The 6,157-nt window shown below is 38.5% G+C and overlaps 1 long non-coding RNA gene across 1 annotated transcript; it reads left to right on the top strand.

Annotated features, from left to right (window-relative positions):
* Positions 1-204: 204 nt before the first annotated feature.
* On the top strand, positions 205-1,106 carry LOC117974129 (uncharacterized). Its single transcript, XR_004664268.2, has 2 exons — positions 205-290; positions 879-1,106. It is a non-coding gene; the product is annotated as an uncharacterized LOC117974129 (long non-coding RNA).
* Positions 1,107-6,157: the final 5,051 nt, after the last annotated feature.

Below are 6,157 nucleotides of genomic sequence, written 5' to 3'. Positions count from 1 at the left end.
TGTTTAAGTTTCAAATGAGTTTGGAAAACCTGTAAGTTGAGTAATGTTCTCTTGGGGGCTAGGTGGAGATCTCATTGAATCAGGTTAGAGCAGTTTGTGATGAAGCCAAGTGCACCACCTGCTGTGTGGAAAACTGTAATTTTGTGCTTTGTGCCAAAAATTCTAATGTATCCCTAATTTTTTTTCAGCAAGGTCAAGAAAGTTTGAAGCCTCCGACTTGGAGAAATTTAAGCAACAGGTTGAATGTCTTGGATTGCCCCCTCCAGTTTTCATTGATAATCAGGAGACAGGTAGCATGTTCTATCTATCTATGTATCTACTTAACTGTCTATCTGTCTATCTATCTCTTAAGACAACAGAGTCCGATGTAGAGCAACCAGCCTGTCTCTGTGTATCCTAGAACAAAGAATAATTAGGGGTTACTTAATTGAAATCTTTAAAATCTTAAAAGGAGTTAACCCTAACCAGTACTTTAAGCGCAGCACAGAAACCAGGACCAGAGGACACAGATGGAAATTACTGGAGATAGACTTAGGACAGAAGGAAAGAGACGCTTCTTCACACAGAGAGTGGTGAGGGGATGGAATGGGTTACCTAGCTATATTGTTGATGTTGAATCACTAGAATCCTTTAAGACCCAACCTGACAAAGTTTTGAGATCAATCAGCTACCAGAAACCAGGCGAGCATAAATGGACCGAATGAACTCCCCTCGTTTATCAACGTCTTAGTTCTTAAAGCACTGATTACCTCATTGGCACCTACATTAGCAGTAACTTGTTTGTAGAAATAGAAAACATGTCATGCCAGCATCAACATGGTTGGATGCTTGATTCCAACAATATAACTGACTTCTGTTTCTTTTTCTACACTCTTTAGAACTTTGCCCTGAAGAAGGAACATCTGTGATAACATCCCATCCTGAACCTGCAAAACTGGACGAGGATTTAAAGAGCAAATCCACATAAAACTGCCTGGATAAGCATTAATACAATGTAGTTTCTGTTATCCTACAGCGGTAGCCTAATATATATGCTTTCCATGTGTGTGTGTTTGTTTCACTCGAGACATTTAGGTTGGGCCAAATAAAGATTTACCTGCACCTTCCAGCGTTGCCATGCAAAGCTTTTCATGTCACCAAGAACATATGTGTGTGCATAGTGAGAATATTTATAGAACTATTTTGTTAGCTTTAATTACTTTAAATTCAAGTTTTGGGTTCAAGTTCAGGTGGTTTGAGCTAATAAAGCAAACCATGTTTCACTAAAGTAAATAGCATACAGACTGTGCATAATCAGGGTACAGAAAATCAAAACCGTCTTGTGTATGAATTAAAAACAAGGAAAAACAGATTTCTGTAGTCTTGGCAGGACCTTTCTCTCTCATGTTTGGAACAGAGCCTTCCAGCGTCTCTTTTCATAACCTGGGAACAGGTGCTTTAAATAACCCTGATAGACAATGGTCCTTTTTTTTCTCTTCTGTATGAGCACTATTCCACAGATGCAGCATGCTCTTTCTGCCCGTGGGTGCTACTTTTCCAAGAGCCTGGATAGTTCAGTCAGTAGAGTATCAGACTTGAATCGTGAGGGTCCAGGGTTCAAGTCCCTCTTTGGGGGGAGATATCTTTTTTCTTACCTCCCCCCCTTTGTTGGAGCAAATGCAAAAAGCAACCTTCTCTGACCGGGAATCAAACCCAGACTGCGGCAGTGAGAGTACCAAATCCTAACCACTAGACCACCATGCTGGGTTGCTAGTATTGCTCACTCTTTTTCTTGCACAGCATTCCACAGCTGCAGCATGCTCTTTCTGCACAGGTGGGTGCTGGTTTTCCAAGAACCCAGATACCTCAGTCAGTAAAGTGTAATTTCTAGTTGGACCTTGGCACACTTAAACTCCTAGGTTAGAGTGGAGACTGGTAGCTGCAGTATTCCTTTACCATAAAGTCCCACTCTGCTGAGGCAGCGTGGAACTCCCGACCATTTCCTGTCGTATGAACTGATTAAAGTTTCCATCTTAACTACTGTTGTCAAAAAAACCTCGTACAGTCAGTGGCCACAGCAGCTTTTGCAGTAGACCAAACTGAAAGCACCAGAGTTTCAATTTACCCGATAAAGCGCTGCTGCCTATGCTCTTCAACCCTTCCACTGCTTGTTGTCTAACTTCTCCCACACAAACTGTGTCCTTTAGATCCTCGTCGTACCATCTCCCAAGACTCTTCACTGGCTTCTCAGACACTGTTGGTATTGCCTCATCATTAATGTAGAACCTTTTATCTACTACTTTACCTTTAATTATAGCGATGCTCCTTGATTTAGTGGGCTTGAATTGCATTCGTGCCCATTCGATGTTATTGGTTAATTTGCCCAATAACCGATTAGTACAGGCTACTGTTGTAGTCATGGTTGTCATGTCATCCATGTATGCTCGAATTGGTGGAAGTCGCATTCGAGAAACCAAGCACTCTCCTCCCACTACCCAGTTTGATACCCTAATAATTACTTCCATTGCCATTATTTCAACTTCTATGTGTTTCCTCCAAATATCTCTCCAGCTCAAACTTGATTTTAGTGTACCATTTTTCTCACTGGTGAATAACTTGAATGGATCTTTATAAAAGTTAGTTCTCGCACATGTAGTTCCACAGATAATTCATTTCTCTTTCTTCTGTATTATTAAAATGAAAATACATGCTGGTTTGGTAATGAAATCACAATTTATAATTTTATTTTTTAAAACCCACGTTTTGACCTTGCTGGTATTTCAGCAATAGTTGACGTTATAAAAAAAGTTCTTGGCACATTTCCCCCATTTCTTAGTTGTAGATTTATATGTTATTTTGACATTGTTTTTTACAATTATTGAATTATTTTCTCAGAGAACTGGATTATTATACTATTATGACTGATATTATATTATGGTTACATTATGGTAAGATACATGATTAAGCCATTGAGAAAGTCTTCTAGTCATTGGATTTATTCAATTGATAAATGTAAAAAATACAAAAATAGATTAATAAAACTGATTTGGGTTAAAAGGAAATACAGCTGTCTGTACTGTAAACATGTTTGTTGTTCAGAGTACCCACATTTAATATGAATGTGCAATATTTAATATGAAAGTAAAAGAAAGAGAGTCTGTGCCGAGAAGCATATTTTTGGAAATACTAATTTCCAGAAAAATCCACGGTCAGCAATGGAATAGCCTAGACTCGACCGGATGCGCCACTCAGGAACCCTATTAAAAGAAATTAACGGATGAAGTGAGAAGGAGTCACTGGTTGAATATAGGGTTGCTATGGCAACTGCCAGATTGAGCTATTATTCAAATATCATTGTGAATAATCAAAACAATCCTAGACACCTGTTCTCCACGATCGGTTGTTATACCCTAACTGTTCCTCAGCAGTACCGGCTTCACGTCAGCTATGCAACAGTTTTTTAAAAATGTTTTCTTCATATCAGCATTTCTTCCTATGCTCCTCTCACATAGTCTCTCAGTTTGCCTGGCTTTGTTGGATCCACTCTCTCTTACTTCTGCATCTCTTACAGATTTTGTCCTTTAAATGAAATCCACCTCCTCTGTTCTTTTTCATACATGATTAAATATCATACATGATTCCCAGAGTTGTGGTGTGGCACCAGCAGCTTTTAAAACTGCAGCAGTCATGCCAGTGTTTTTTTAAGTACAGCATGTGTACATACCTTGACGGTATTGTTGCGATTCCTCAGTAGTAAATTGCTCTTATTGTTAGGGGAGTACTGTCACTCATACTTGTTTTTAAGAAGTATTTATATGCAGGTATTCAATAAATCCATTCATTAACTTGTTGGTTTCTAAACCAGCTGACCTTCGCTCAAGTTTACAAGCAATGGCAATTAACTTCTGCATTTAAAAGGCGATTGGAAGATTATTTTCCTCTCATCCCGTTCTGTAGTGGTGTACCAGCATTAACTGCAGCCGCACTGCTAACAGCTTCAAAAGCAAGCAGTGCACACAATTATGTGAAACTCAATTCAAATTTAAAAAGATAATAGGTGAAGATGGTAAAGTTTTTTACATGCCAACTATCTTTATGGTGAACTGAGGTTGAATTTGTTTCAATAAAATTTAAGGCAGCTGTTAGCAGAGCATGGGCTGGTCAGAGGTCACCAGAGACTGAGGTGACAGACTGTAATATCGTGTCTCAGTTGGCTGACAAGTTCAGCAGTGTGTTGTTGTGCTTGTGCTGCAGTATCCATTCACTTTGTAAGCAGTGACGGTTCTGCTCGGAATGTTGCTGGAGGCCTGCAGCACAGCTGTGTTAGGCAGCATGTCAGCAGGGGACACAATTATTATTATTATTATTATTTATTTCTTAGCAGACGCCCTTATCCAGGGCGACTTACAATTGTCACAAGATATCACATTATACATTATTTCACATTATACAGATATAACATTATTTTTACATACAATTACCCATTTATACAGTTGGGTTTTTACTGGAGCAATCTAGGTAAAGTACCTTGCTCAAGGGTACAACAGCAGTGTCCCCCACTGGGGATTGAACCCACAACCCTCCGGTCAAGAGTCCAGAGCCCTAACCACTACTCCACACTGCTGCCCCACAATGACACAGTGCTTCACATGTTGGATATCCACTGGCTTCCATTGTGAATTTGTAGCGGTTAGGGAGTGATATTATTGCACTTTTGTTTGGTGTGTAAAGGGCTGCAGTGCTGTTCTGATTCATTTGTTTCATAGTTCAGAATTGCTTTGATTGTTCTGTTATATACACTGTCTGGCTCCAATGAGAGATGAGAGAGAAACTTTTCAGTATTGTTATTTATCTGCCTGCTCTGTGCATTTCACCCAGATTGGTTCCCTGTTCAGATTGAGAGTGTGGTCCATATGGGTATGGGTACAAACTTACAAGTCAGACTTGTAGTTCAGGTTGCCGCTGTTCCCTTTGTTGGGTTAGGATACTGGCTCTAATTGTTGCCAGTCTGAATTGGCTTAATACTTGATACTGGTGCTTTTTGGCAGGATGAAATTTACTGACAGCTGTTTACTGCTAGTTGATTTGAGTGAAGTACTGACTTCTCATTTTATTTCTCTCTTTCTCTTCTACTCGTTTTGTCTGGTGGCTTTAAACAGAACCTATACTTGATCCTGATTGGTTATTGTGTGATACTACATTGGTTGCTTCTGTTCCATGTACAGTATGTGCATACTTGACATGCTTGGCTACTGAATGTCTCAGGAGTAGTGAACTTTAGGTAGACTTACCCAATTGAGCCCTTGTTCAATACTTTTTCTTGCTACATTATTTGCCTGTTATTACAATTAGGCTAACTTAATCATGCTGGCTTAGCGTTGCCTATGATTGTATATGCTGATCAAATTCTCTGCCTAAATGTATATAATATAGATTTGAGTAGTCGTGCTATGGTGTATTTATTGATCTAGCTATTTGGGTGTTAGTTAGTTTTATATATTTAAATCCCAGCCATTCAAGTTAAAGATATACTTCTGGATCCATTTATTGTATTATTAATCATATAGAATGCATATTAGGTGTCTTGCTTTATTCTGACTGTCTTCTCAAATCTGAAGTATACTTTGACTTTATCCAGTAGAGATTGCTATCTTTCAGCTTGCGTTGTATGTGCATGCTATTCCATACTTACTTCAGCTGGGTTCATTCTCCTTTATATCATTATTTATATATTAATCCCACACATCAGACAGCTGTTTTTTCACTTGCCAATTTAGAAACTTGTGCAAATTCGGGCACGGTGGTAAATCGGTGCAAGACAAAACACGTTGTGATACGTATTTCTAATTTCTATCAACTGTGTAATTTCTGGTGGACACAGACCTGGATTTTTGCCTTCAAATACATGTGGAGGAATGTTTGTTAGAATTCTGATATTTGTTCCAGCACTATCATGTCTTGTTGTTTCGTACTGCATTTAGTATATTCATTTGATATATTACAGAATTACTCAATATTATTTTCATATGTAAAACTAAAATGTGGTTATTAAATCTCTAAATACGTTATGTTTTTTTTTTCTTTTATTCATAATACTGTTTCCGTAGCTTAAAATAAAATCAGTGTGTCAAGATTTTGACCTGCTGGTTGGATAATTCCATATAATTCCTTTACACTG

Source organism: Acipenser ruthenus, chromosome 17 (assembly GCF_902713425.1).
Source record: "Acipenser ruthenus chromosome 17, fAciRut3.2 maternal haplotype, whole genome shotgun sequence".
Lineage (NCBI taxonomy): Eukaryota > Metazoa > Chordata > Actinopteri > Acipenseriformes > Acipenseridae > Acipenser > Acipenser ruthenus.
The sequence above is the reverse complement of the archived record's forward strand: the minus strand, read 5'-3'. Positions and strand labels throughout refer to the sequence as shown.